At 34.9% G+C, this 14704-nt stretch overlaps 1 pseudogene; it reads left to right on the forward strand.

The window, feature by feature from the left end:
- The first annotated feature begins 291 nt into the window (after window positions 1–291).
- LOC133828855 (lysine histidine transporter 1-like) lies at window positions 292–13111 on the forward strand (annotated as a pseudogene).
- The last annotated feature ends 1593 nt before the right edge of the window (window positions 13112–14704 follow it).

A 14704-nucleotide genomic window follows, 5' to 3' on the forward strand; every position in this document is an offset into this window, starting at 1 on the left:
AAGCCCGATCATTATTTATTCAACATACATAGCCTTCATTATTCATTCGCTTCAAATTAATTAATTAGTTTCATACATAACGTGCGTGAAAGTGAAAGTGAAAGTGACGATGGCAATGGAGAGTACTAATAATAATAATAATAATAATAATAATAACGATAAAGAAGATGTTTCATCACTTAGCAACAAAGAAGAAGAAGAAGAAGACGAAGAAGAAATGTTAGTCATGATCTCAACAATTGGCTTCCCATCACAAGTTCGAGGAATGGAAATTGGTGGTACTCAACTTTCCATAACGTGACGGCCATGGTTGGTGCAGGGGTTCTTGGTTTCCCCTACGCCATGTCCCAACATGGATGGTAAGTAATTGATGATACTCTTAATTATATTCTCTTTTAGATTGATCAGTATATATGTATAATATTGGTTATGATGATGATGTTTATATATATGTGTGGGAGTAGTTTCTCCAAATCCCAACTAATTCTGTTAATGAGTTGTTTGGTTCTCAACTATCATAACAACCTCATTAGCTTTCAGTCCTTGGTCTATTAAAGGACTTGTGGGATTCACTTGTTAGAGGCCACAACACAAAATAGAGAAGAGAAAAATGAAGAGAGAAGAACACAGTGAAGAGCACTACACAGATGAAACTACAGAAAAGCCAGATTAGACGAGAGAGCTCAAGTGTGGAAATCAAGATTGAGTATTGAGAAAGGTTGTGAGAGCTGGGTTTGGGGAACTGTATTGAGAAGCACAACTGTTGGAAAAGTGCTTGCTCAGGGATTGAGAGGAAAACACCTGTGAGATTGAGTGTTTAGAGAGTTTGACCCAAGATTGTTCCAAGAAGCTCCATTGAAGTCTTGTACTCATTTCGTTGATTGAATAAAGAAGAGATAATGGTTCCTAAAACTGGATTAGGTTCAAGATCACATTGATCTTGTTCTGAACCAGTATATATACTTGTGTTGATTTATGCTTTCATATTTTTCGTTTTCTAATTGTTTGATAATTAGTCTTACTGATTTGTGTTCTTAGATTCATCTCTGGTTTTCCGAGATTCATCTGAGGTTCTTGAACTGGGAAATTTATCCTCATTTCCAACAATATGTTATGTATAGGGGCCCGGGCATAACTGTGATGGTTCTGTCGTGGTTCATCACTCTATACACCTTGTGGAAAATGGTGGAGATGCACGAGATGGTGCCCGGCAAGAGATTCGACAGGTACCATGAGTTGGGTCAGCATGCCTTCGGAGAAAAGCTAGGGCTTTGGGTGGTGGTGCCTCAGCAGTTGCTGGTGAAAGTTGGAGTGAACATCATGTACATGATCACCGAAGGGAACTCACTCAAGAAGTTCCATGACATCATATGCAACAGGTTCAGCTCCAATCTTCACTGCAAGCCCATGAAGACCACTTACTTCATCATGATATTCGCGGCTGTGCACTTCTTCCTATCTCACCTTCCCAACTTCGATTCCATCACGGTCATCTCCCTTCTAGCGGCTGTCACATCCTTGAGCTACTCCACCATTGGGTGGGCAACCTCTCTCAGCAAAGGTGGCCCCAGATGTGCACTACGGTCACAGAGCTTCCACTAGAGCTGGCACCATCTTCAACTTCTTTAGTGGGTTGGGAGACGTGGCCTTTGCCTTCACAGGCCACAATGTGGTTTTGGAGATCCAAGCAACCATCCCTTCCACGCCAGACAAGCCCTCCAAGAAGCCCATGTGGAAAGGGGTTCTCGTCGCCTATGTCGTGGTGGCCTTGTGTTACTTTCCAGTCGCCTTGGTTGGTTATTGGGCTTTTGGAGACACTGTCGATGACAACATCCTCGTCTCCTTGGAGAAACCTTGGTGGCTCGTTGCCCTTGCCAACATGTTTGTTGTCTTCCATGTCATTGGTAGTTACCAGGTACGTACAAGCAATTAATTAATTAATACTTATATGCACACACATATATATAGTACTATATATAGAATAGATTCATTGAGATTAACATGTGTTACTATATATATCCTCAAATCTATGCCATGCCTGTGTTTGACATGTTGGAGTCATTCTTGGTTCTCAAGATGAAATTTAGGCCAACCAAGTTTCGTCGAATAGTAACTCGGACAACCTATGTTGGTGAGCATGTATATTTTCTTTTTTCTTTTTTAAATTAAGGCTTATTGTTCATCAATTCTATTTTATTATTTTATTTTTAATCACATCAATTAACTTTGTTTGATTCATTATGCAGCATTGACCATGTTTATTGCAATCTCACTTCCCTTCTTTGGTTGGCTTCTCAGTTTCTTTCGAGGCTTTGCCTTTGCTCCCACAACTTACTTTTTAAGACTCTAATTAATTAATTAATAATTAGTATATACATTAAATAAATATTGTTTAATTAATTAATTAATTAATAGACTACGTACGTAATTATAAAAATAATCTCATAAATTGTTGCAGCTCCCTTGCATTATGTGGCTTGCTGTTTACAAACCAAAAAGGTTTAGCCTATCTTGGTTTGCTAATTGGGTAAGTAATAAGAAATCACATTTGGTTTGATATGATATGGTATATTTTGTTTATAATATTTAATATTTATTATGTTTTAATAAATCTCTTAATTAAAATATATACTTTTTTGTAGGTTTATTTATTCCTCCTAAATTCAACTAACTTAACTACTTTTGTATCAGCTGCCTAACTAATTCTCGTAGTCATCATTTCTTGTTGGTCTATATATATGTTTCAAGGGGGGCTGGTTACACATACAGTTTTTAAAAACAGAGAGGATGGGTGAGAAGCTCCAAGATTGAGATTGAGATAAGATCAAGAAAGTGAGAGAAGAGAGTTGAGAAAGAATGTGGGGTTTTGGGCTACTGTATTGAGTAATTCATTACTGTTGTGACAGTGAATTGCTCAGGTGAGAGAGTGAGTGTTTCACTGAGTTTTTGAGTGATTGTTGGACAGCCACACTTGACTGTATGTTTTCTCCATTGATGATCAATAAAAGCCTCCATGATGATGTTCCAAAACTGGATGTAGAAGACTAGGAAACTAGTCTTTGAACCAGTATAATCCTACTGTGTATTGGTCCATTTTTATTCTTTGATTCAAATCTTTCTGTTGTGCATTGTTTCATTAGTTATACATTATTAGAATCTGTCTATCTAACTTGTGTTTTGTGATCTTGAGAGTAAGAATTTCAACAAATCAGAGCCAAGTTCTACGGTCTAAGTTTCAGACTCAAGATCAAAGAAGATTTCCGCTACAAGATTGATCAAGAAAGCTCCAAGAACTCATGACAACTATGGCAAGTTTGAGTTAGAAAAGTTTGATGGAACATGGAACTTTGCCTTATGGAGAGAGAGCCTCAAGGGCATACTTGTGCACCAGAAAGTAGCTAAGAAAAGCTGCTGTCCAAGAAGAAACCAGAGGAGATTGCAAAAATGGAAGAAATGGCATACTACACTGTCATTCTGCATCTATCTAACAATGTTAGGAGAAAGTTGACCAATGTGACTAAAGCAAAAGAAGTATGGGATATGTTGGAAGAGCTATACTTGAAGCCTTCAATATCAAGCAAGATTAATTTGCTTGAAAGGTTATATGGTTTTCGAATGAACCCTTCTTTTTCTTTAGATGATAACATTGACAAGTTTAATGAGATTATTGTAGGTTCGGCAAACATAAATCACAAAGTGGATGAGGAAAGCCAAGCCATCATACTACTGAGATCACTTCCGATTGCATATCAAGAGGTCAAAGCTGCTATTAAATATGGAAGAGATGTAATTTCCTTGGAAGATGTTCTTGGTGCTCTAAAATCTAAGGATTTTAAGCTACAATTGGAAAAAGAGTCTAGGAAGGAAGAAGTGTATTTGGCCCGAGGAAGAACATTCAGGAAAAGCACATCAAGAAATAATCATTCCCATTCAAGATCCAAGTCTCGGGAAAAGGATACCAGAAAATGTTTTTTCTGTGGTAAGCCAGGACATATACAGAGATTTTGCTACAAATTTAAGGAGCAACAAGGCCATTCCAAACTGCACCAAGACCAGAAATCAGAACACAAGTACAACAATCACAATAATGAGCTGAAATCCATCAAGAGAGATACAATTGCCATTGCCGAAAGAAGTGAAGAATACTCATCTGATGGAGAATTCTTTTCCATCTCAGAAACCTCATTAAACAGGGAGTGGATTCTAGATTCTGGATGCACTTATCATATGTGTCCAAATCAAGAGTCATTTTTTGATTATAAATCTATTGATGGTGGAAAAGTGCTAATGGGAAATGACTTTTCTTGCAGGGTTGTGGGCATTGGCAAAGTGGCTGTCAAGCAATTCAATGGAGAGATCAAAGTCCTATCCAATGTAAGGCACATTCCAGATCTTAGACGAAATCTAATCTCCCTTGGGACACTTGAAGATGAAGGCTATGGCTACAATTCTAGTGAGGGAATCTTGAAGATTACAAGAGGCTCATTGATAGTCATGAAAGGGAAGAAAATAAATGGTCTTTATGTATTGGATGGAGAGACAGTTTCAGTTGCTGAAGCAGAAATGGTCAGAAGTCAAGAAAATGACATGAAAATCTGGCACCAAAGGCTTGGACACATCAGCTATAAAGGAACTGCACAACCAGGGCATAATCGAGAAGCTAAAGGTGTGTGCCTTACCATTTTGTGAAGCCTGCATCTTGGGAAAGCAGCACAAGATTAAGTTCACAGCCGCAAAGCACAACACAAACTTGAGTATGTTCATGCTGATTTATGGGGGCCATACAAAGTGCCTACACACTCAGGTAAACAATATTTTCTTTCTATTGTTGATGACTTTAGTAGATGTGTTTGGACTTACCTATTGAAAAATAAAGATGAATGTTTAGATCAATTTAAAGCATGGAAAACTCAAGTAGAGAACCAAACCAATCTGAAAGTTAGTATACTTAGGACTGATAATGGTTTAGAGTTTGTAAATAATGAGTTTGATGCTTTGTGTAAAGATTGTGGCATAACTAGGCATAGAACTGTTGTTAACACTCCTGAACAAAATGGAATTGCAGAAAGAATGAATAGAACCTTTTTAAATAAAGTGAGATGTTTATTGTTTAGTTCTGGTCTAGGCAAACCATTTTGGGGGGAAGCACTAGCTACTGCCTGTTACTTGATAAACAAAAGCCCGAATAGGTCTATAGATTTAAAAACTCCTTTTGAAAAGTGGTATGGTAGGTTGCCTAATCTTAAACATCTCAAAGTGTTTGGTTGTACAGCATATGTACATCAATCCAAAGATAAATTAGAGCCTAGATCAGTAAAAGGTCTTTTTCTTGGTTATGCTATTGGCACTAAGGGATATAGAATATGTATTGACCAAAAGGGAAAACTTAAGATTGTCATAGCAAGAAATGTGATATTTAATGAACATGATTTTCCTCATTTAATCCCCGAGAAGGGTAGTTTTCTGAATGACATTGCAGGTAACTCATCAAGCAAAGAAATGACAAAGACAAAAATCGAAAAATCTGCTGCAAACTCGAATAAAAATGATGTTGGGAATGAGGAAATAGAAGAGGAAACAGAGGTTTCAAATGACCAAGAAGATCTCTCTAACTATTAACTTGCTAGAGATAGAGTTAGAAGAGACATACAACTTCCAACCCGATATGCAGAAGTAGACTTAATAGCATATGCACTAGCTGTTGTCCAAACAGAAACAGGCGAACCAGTAAGCTATGAGGAAGCTGTAAATAGGATACACAAAGACAAATGGACTGCAACTATGAGAGAAGAGATGGAATCACTTGACAAGAACAAATCTTGGGAACTTGTTGCTAAGCCTCCAAACCAGAAAGTAATTGAATGCAAGTGGATATACAAGGTGAAAGAAGGAATGACAGAGGTTGAACCACTGAGATTTAAAGCCAGACTTGTAGCCAAAGGATTCACTCAGGTGGAAGGCACGGACTACACATAAATTTCTCCCGTTGTTAAATACAAGACAATAAGGCTGCTTCTATCCATTGCAACACATCAAGACATGGAAGTGGAACAACTTGATGTCAAAACATCCTTTCAAAATGGTTATTTGGAAGAAGAGATATACATGAAGCAACCACCTAGTTTTCAGGTGGAAAGCAACAAGTCAGAACTAGTTTGTAAGCTCAAGAAATCCCTATATGGCTTGAAACAATCCCCAAGACAGTGGAATAAAAGGTTCAACTCTTATATGCAAACAGTCGGGTTCACAAGGTCAGATTTTGATCATTGCCTTTATTTTTAAAATCTGAATCTATCTACAGTAGTATACTTGTTGCTTTATGTGGATGATATGCAATAATTAAAGGGCCGAAAACTAAACTCAAACAAGAGTTTGAAATGAAGGAACTTGGTCATGTTCAGAAAATTCTTGGCATAAAAGTTACAAGGAACCGAAGAGATGGAAGATTGTATCTGAAACAATCAAATTACATTCAGAAAGTGGTCCAGAAGTTCAATATACAAGATGCCAAGAGTACCTCAGTACCTTTAGGAGGTCATTTTGTACTGTCCAAAGAACAGTGTCTTGTCAACTCAGAAGAAGTCGAAGAAATGAGCAAAGTTCCATATGCAATGGCTCTAGGTTGCCTAATGTATATAATGGTTAGTACTAGACCAGATATTGCACATGCACTCAGTGTTCTTAGTAGGTTCATGTCAAATCTCGGATTAGAACATTGGCAAGCTCTCAAATGGCTTCTACAGTACTTAAAGGGAACTTGGGATTATGGTTTGGTGTACAAAAGAGCTGAAAAGGAACTTGAACTAACAGGTTATGTGGATGCTGATTATGCTTCAAATAGGGACACTCGAAGATCCACTATTTCTTACATCTTCATGACAAATGGGAACTGTGTGTGTTGGAATGCAATCCGTTGTGGCTTTATCTACCACAGAGGCAGAATTCATGGATACTAATGAGGCATTTAAAGAAGCTATTTGGTTGCAAGGCATTTTACAAGAATTAAAGTTGCTGAATGGTAAAGCAAAGGTGTACTCGGACAGCCAATCTTCAATTCATCTATGCAAGAACCCTATGTATCATGAGAAGAGTAAACACATTGATTTAAGGCTCTTTTGGATAAGGGAGAAAATTGAGGATGAAACCATTAACTTGGATAAAGTAAAAACAGAAGATAACCCAGCAGCTGATGTTGGCACTAAAATCTTGGCAGTGAGTAAGTTTAGGCATTGCCTAAACTTGCTTAGTCTTGGGAATTAATAGTACACTTGAGGAACACCATCTTGGAGAAGGATCTCAATCTTTTTCAGTTGTTTTTTTTGGAAGGAATAAGGTGGAATTTGTAGGTTCTATTCCTCCCAAATTCAACAAACTTAACTACTTTTGTATCAGCTGCCTAACTAATTCTCCTAGTCATCATTTCTTATTGGTCTATATATATGTTTCAAGGGGGGCTGGTTACACATACGTTTTTTAAAAACAGAGAGGAAGAGTGAGATTGAGATTGAGATAAGATCAAGAAAGTGAGAGAAGAGAGTTGAGAAAGAGTGTGGGGTTTTGGGCTACTGTATTGAGCAATTCACTACTGTTGTGATAGTGAATTGCTCGGGTGAGAGAGTGTTATATTATTTCATATAATATAATATTACATTAAATAATGTGACACAATGTGATTTGTCACACCTTGTAACATATTATTGAGAGTCACAAAATTGAACACATGTGTGTGTCCAAATGTGACATATTTTGGAGTTACAAATTTGTAACTCCCAAATATTACCCAATAATGTGTATATTATATGTTACACATTTGAGATTGGATTTCATAAAGCCATAATGAAATATGGCTGTTGGAGACATGTTTTTAACTCCCAATAGGTGTTTGGAGGTTACAAAATCATGTGGGAAAGGATTTGGAACGTTTTGGAACGATTTGGAAAATGACAATTTTTGTGCTGAAACTAGGCTGTGGTCGCGGCCTGGGGGACAGAGGCCAGTGGCCGTGGCTAGTGAGGCTGACAACCTATGTGAATTTTTAGTTTTTTTCCAAATTGAACGGTTCTAACATCCCAAATAACTCCCAAATTTCCATTTTAATTCCATAAACATCCAATTAAACATTGGTAATAGCCATGGGGGTTGGTGGAATTTGAAATTCAAAGGGGTATCTAAAACTCTATAAACAGGAGCCTAATGCTCACTTGTAAGACACATCATTTTCCATCCACAAAGCACTTAGCTGGAAAATACACCTTGAGGCTTGATTATTCCAGAAAGCATTTCCAAAAATCTGTGAGAGATCCCTTAGTGCTTGAGTTAGGGGGAAATAAGCTTTTGGACAAAAAATTTAAACATTATTCAAGTTGGTGATCCCCAACCCTCTTCACTTATGTTGTGTAAGTGAGAGTTTACTATTGTTTTGTTCTTGCATTTTTTCTCTATTGCTTTTCTTCTTATTTTCATTTTCTATTTACTTGTAACTTTTGTTTAGAATTGTAATCTTCTTTTCTTTTGTTTCAAACACATTTCCTTTACTTGTAATCTTTTGTTTAGAGTTGTATCTTTCACCATTCTCTTCTTCTCTTTCTTCCTCTTCCTTTCTTTGTTTGTTTGTATTTTCAGGTATAGAGTTGTAACACTCCTTTTAATCAATCATTATTTATTTGTAATATATTGCATAGAGTTGTATTATCTTACCTTTTCCATTGAGGCAATACATATTTTCCTAACAATCAAAAGCTTACCCCTCTTTGTTTCAATGGAAGGGGAGACCATCAAGATCATGAAGCAAGACCTAGTGAGGTTGGATAGGTTTGATGGATCCAATTTGACTAGGTGGCAAGACAAGGTGAAATTTCTTTTGACAACACTCAAGATAGCCTACATCCTTGAGTCATCCTTGGCACCTCTAGCCGAGCCATCCGACAAAGACACTCCCGAGGAGGTGGAGAAAATAAGGAAGAGAGAAGAGGACAACCTTCTTTGTAGGGGTCATATCCTTAATGCCCTATCCGATAGGCTATATGACCTCTATACCAATACCAAATTCGCGAAGGAGATTTGGGATGCCTTGGAGAGTAAGTACAAGGCTGAGGAAGAAGGTACAAGAAAGTTCTTAATTTCTCAATATTTTGAATTTTCTTTTATTGATGGGAAAACTCTTTTACCTCAAATTCATGAGTTACAAGTGATTGTGAACAAGTTGAAAGTTCTCAAGATTGAGCTTCCGAGGCCTTCCAAGTTGGTACAATAGTGTCAAAATTACCACCAACTTGGAGGAGCTATAGGAAAAGAATCCCCCATAAGAATGAGGATTACACTTTGGAAGAGATCCAAAAATACATTAGAATTGAAGAGGAATCGAGAATAAGAGACAAGGGTGTGAATGAGTCTAAAGATGAGACTTCCAAGGCCAATTCGGTTTCACACAAGCATCCAAAGGGCAACAACAACAACAAAAAGGGTAGTGGGAACCCTTTAGGTCCAAAGAAAGATCATGGACAATTCAAAGATGTGAGAGGTCATTGTTTTATTTGTGGAAAACCTGGGCACTATGCTAGAGTATGTAGGTACCGAAAGGACCCACATGAGAATGAGGTAAATGCTATAGAAAAGGAAGAAGAGATCCTAGCATGATTACCATGTTTATGTGCCTTGTTGGGAAATTTTTTATTGTAATAAAGCTTGTACTCTAAAATTAAAGTATTATTCTATGATAATTCTTTATTTTGCTATGAGACATTTGTGTGAGACATTAACAAAGTTTCAAAATGAACTTGTTAAAATAATAGGTAAGTGTGTAGACCTATTATTTCATAATGTGATTATTTGTTTGAGAAATTCTCACATTACACTTGTGTTCACATTTTATTTTGTGAAATATATAAAAGAAAGCAACCAAGTGAAAGTTACTTTCAAATAAGTGTGCCTTGCTTTAGCAAGTAAATGAATCAAGATAAACATTGAGGTTTATTTTTTATTTTTTATCTTGATCTATTGAGTGTTTATCATGTAGCTTAAGGACTCATGATGAACTTTGAGAATCATAGGTCTAGATTTATCTTGGAGGATAAATGACTTATTAGAAATGAAGAGATTTCTATTTTAAAGTGATATTTTATTGTCACTATGTGAGAAATGTGGGGGTGATGCTCCAAAGTTAATCAATTTATTTTGTTGTTAATTAATTGATTAATTTGGTCATTCTATCAAATAGGTGATTTGAAATTCCACATTCTAAATCACATTGGCTATATATGTATAGAATGAGCAAATCTAGACATGTTTGGTGTCTAAAGTCATTGTTTGTAATATTTTGATTCAAGAAGGCATCAATTTAAAACATAAAGGAGAATTTTAGAAACAAAGAGGTTTCTAGAATTAATATTCAAGGAAAATATTTATCTTGGATATAAAACTATAAAATAGTGGGGGTGTTGACTATGGTCAAAATCACTATTTTAAATGGGTAACTATTTTAATCAAACTATGGCTAACAACAAAGTTTGAATAAAATAATGAGAGTTTCTAAGTATGCATACATGAGAAAAGAAATGATTCAAACGGAATCATTTCTACATTTCAAGGGGTGGGACTTAGACTCCCTAAAGAGATTCACGGTTGATGGTAATCTATCTTAATACTAGTCACCAAACTAATATTAGGTTCAATAGGTAATAACAAGTCAATCAAGTGAATAGTAGTAGTACTCAAATTTTGTCCCATCTGAGATATGAGTATTAGTGTGTTACCAAAATGAGGGTTAAAACCAAAAAGTTTTTTAATAGAACTCAGTCTTGAAAAGACAAGTATTTTAGGGTAACAAAATACTGTAAGAGTTCTACCTATATAGACCTAGGGGTGGTGCCGCTCCTCATGAGAATTGGGAGTCATTTTGAAGAAAAGTCTATGAATGGAATGTGCACATGGCCATTAACGGTGCAAAAGCGTGACATTGAGGTCTCAAGTGAACATAGCAAATGTGTGTGTGTTATCACCGGTTTGTTATCAAGGGATAGTGGTTCAATGCTTCGGCAACCAAAATTTCAACAAACTTTGTGATAATTACACTAAGGTAAAATTCAATTCGAAAGACATTTTACTTTATGCACCAATGCAAATGTTTCTATAGAGAGTGATTATTTAATCAAGTCGGGGAATAATATATTTTAATATAATGTTTGATTGATTAAATAAGTGTTACAAAAAGTGATTATTTAATCTAGTGGGGGAATGTTATATTATTTTATATAGTATAATATTAGATTAAATAATGTGACAAAATGTGATTTGTCACACCTTGTAATATATTATTGAGTGTCACAAAATTGGATACATGTGTGTGTCCAAATGTGACATATTTTGGAGTTACATATTTGTAACTCCCAAATATTACCCAATAATGTGTATATTATATGTTACACATTTGAGATTGGATTTCATAAAGCCATAATGAAATATAGCTGTTGGAGACATGTTTTTAACTCCCAATAGGTGTTTGGAGGTTATAAAATCATGTAAGAAAAGATTTGAGACGTTTTGGTACGATTTGGAAAATGACAATTTTTGTGCTGAAACTAGGCTGTGGCCGTGGCCACTGTCTTTCCCTGGCCGTGGCCTGGGGGACAGAGGCCAGTGGCCGCGGCCAGTGGCCGCGGCCAGTGAGGCTGACAACCTATGTGAATTTTCAGTTTTTTCCCAAATTGAACGGTTCTAACATCTCAAATAACTCTCAAATCTTCATTTTAATTCCATAAACATCCAATTAAACATTGGTAATAGCCATGGGGGTTGGTGGAATTTGAAATTCAAAGGGGTATCTCAAACTCTATAAACAAGAGCTTAATGCTCACTTGTAAGACACACCATTTTCCATCCACAAAGCACTTGGCTGGAAAATACACCTTGAGGCTTGATTATTCCAGAAAGCATTTCCAAAAATCTGTGAGAGATCCCTTAGTGCTTGAGTTAGGGGGAAATAAGCTTTTGGACAAAAAATTTAAACATTATTCAAGTTGGTGATCCCCAACCCTCTTCACTTATGTTGTGTAAGTGAGAGTTTACTATTGTTTTGTTCTTGCATTTTTTCTCTATTGTTTTTCTTCTTATTTTTATTTTCTATTTACTTGAAACTTTTGTTTAGAATTGTAATCTTCTTTTCTTTTGTTTCAAACACCTTTCCTTTACTTGTAATCTTTTGTTTAGAGTTGTATCTTTCACCATTCTCTTCTTCTCTTTCTTCCTCTTCCTTTCTTTGTTTGTTTGTATTTTCAGGTATAGAATTGTAACACTCCTTTTAATCAATCATTATTTATTTGTAATATATTGCATAGAGTTGTATTATCTTACATTTTCCATTGAGCCAATACATATTTTCCTAAGAGAGAGTGAGTGTTTCACTGAGTTTTTGAGTGATTGTTGGACAACCACATTTGACTGTATGTTTTCTTCATTGATGATCAATAAAAGCCTCCATGATGACGTTCCAAAACTAGATGTAGAAGACTAGGAAACTGGTCTTTGAACCAGTATAATCCTACTGTGTATTGGTCAATTTCTATTCTTTGATTCAAATCTTTCTGCTGTGCATTATTTCATTAGTTATACATTATTAGAATCTTTCTAACTTGTGTTTTGTGATCTTGAGAGTAAGAATTTCAACATTTTTGTTCAGTTTTGCATTATCGTTGGAGTGAAGTTGATGGTTTTAGCCCCCATTGGAGCATTGAGGAATATCATACTTCAAGCCCAGACTTTCAAGTTCTACTCTTAGACCTACTATCCAAGAGATCGAGGAGGATAATAAGAATAACCATTGATATATACTGGCTTACAGTTTTTCATTTTTTTTTTATTTTGAATTTTTTTCCCAAGTATTTTTTAATTTTACCATTTGTAACGCTGGTTTGCCATTTTGTACAACTCTAGAGAACAATTACTTTGATTGATATTTATCTTTATTATTAGTGTAGTTGTTGTTTACTTATTCAACTCCAAGTACATAAATCTCTTTTATGATTACTATTGTTACACATACCATTCAACATATATATACGAGCATTACGAAGGGAAAGCAATACTTCCATCAACCTACTTATAATAAAAGATTGGATGAAAAGGAAAGAGCACACAATGGAGTTGCAATTGCCCATGTGTGTTGTTTGAGTTGGTCTCAAGTGAGAAAAGGCTTGGTCAATAACCAAACAAGATCATATAACGAAAAACGACAAGTCGTTTTAGCAAGAAACCAACATAAAATTAGACCCCAAAGACGTTTTAAACTTATTAAAACAATATTCATCACCTTTCGTTTTTTTTTCTTTCGCTCTCAGAACCTTTAGAAGTTAATATATGAAATATGCTTGTGTATCAATATAATGAGAGAGAGAAAAAAAGATTTTCACGGTAAATAATGTGATAGATAAATATAAACAAATCACCCCCACCCCACCACAAAATATCTTAGATTTAGTTTAAAAAAAATTTGTGACTAAAGAAAAATCATTTTAATTATATTATCACTAAAAAATCTACGGCTAAAAGTATTAGTTACAAAAATCATAATTTGTTGTTACTAAATGTATTTTTAGTTAGAACAAACTTTATTATTCAAAATAATAGGTTGTGACTAAAGCTAGGTTAGTGACAATTTGTAATTAAATATGACATTTTAGTCACAGATAATTTTTTATTGTGACTAAAAATGACATTTAGTCACACAAAATATCTGTTGTGACTAAAAAGTTGTCACTAAATGGTACATTTATTTAAAAAAAAAAACAATTATGGATATATAAAAGTTTAAAGAGCTAGAATTAACAAAGGAACTGCATAATTTTGGGACCGAGCAAATAGTTACTCATATTTTATTTTGTTGGGAAAAAAAAATTGCCAAATTTAGCACTATTTTAAGAATCTACTTAAACCATAGGTGCAATGTAAATAAATTTATAATGGTTATCTAGAGAGTCTTCTAATCACAAGAATTACTTCAATCTAAAATGAGTCAGCCACAAAATAAATAATAATTAATTTGAACCTCATTATGGTTGGTGTGAATGGATCCCTGAATAACAATAGTTACTCATATCTGATGGGGGACAAAAAAGACACATATAAAGTGAATTTCACAACTGCAAATGAAAATGAAAAATATATATTTATAGTGTGTGTATTTATTTGTATATCACGAAGTGAGAATGAAAAATAGGTGTAGTTAATTGATATGAGAAAATGTATGAATTTTATACAATTCAATGAGATAGGGGATTGCTATTGGCATTGTGTCCAAATTATATATTGAAAGTTCTATCAACTTTTAAAAATCAAAATTTGATACATTTATAAACTTAGAAATTATTATAGGATAGAAAAATGCTTTATAAACCGACTGAATTTCTCGAGTTGTTTAGCATTGTTGTAGCGGAAATTTCTGTAGCTTATAAATGATTTATTCTCAAGAAATACGACTTTTATTTTTAAAGTATATGGGTCAAGTATATAATTTATTCTGATTTTAATTTATTACTATGATTAAATGTGAATTCGATTGTTAATGACTGTTGTTAGGTGCAATTGCACTTTATGGATTGGAGTATAAACATACGATTAAGTGCACTACGGTAAGATTCCTTAAAATAAGGAACAATCAAAGAAAGGATTCATAAAACCATATCAAAGATTTAACTAATTAATCAACTAACGA

Source organism: Humulus lupulus, chromosome 4 (genome assembly GCF_963169125.1).
Source record: "Humulus lupulus chromosome 4, drHumLupu1.1, whole genome shotgun sequence".
NCBI classification, from domain to species: Eukaryota; Viridiplantae; Streptophyta; class Magnoliopsida; order Rosales; family Cannabaceae; genus Humulus; species Humulus lupulus.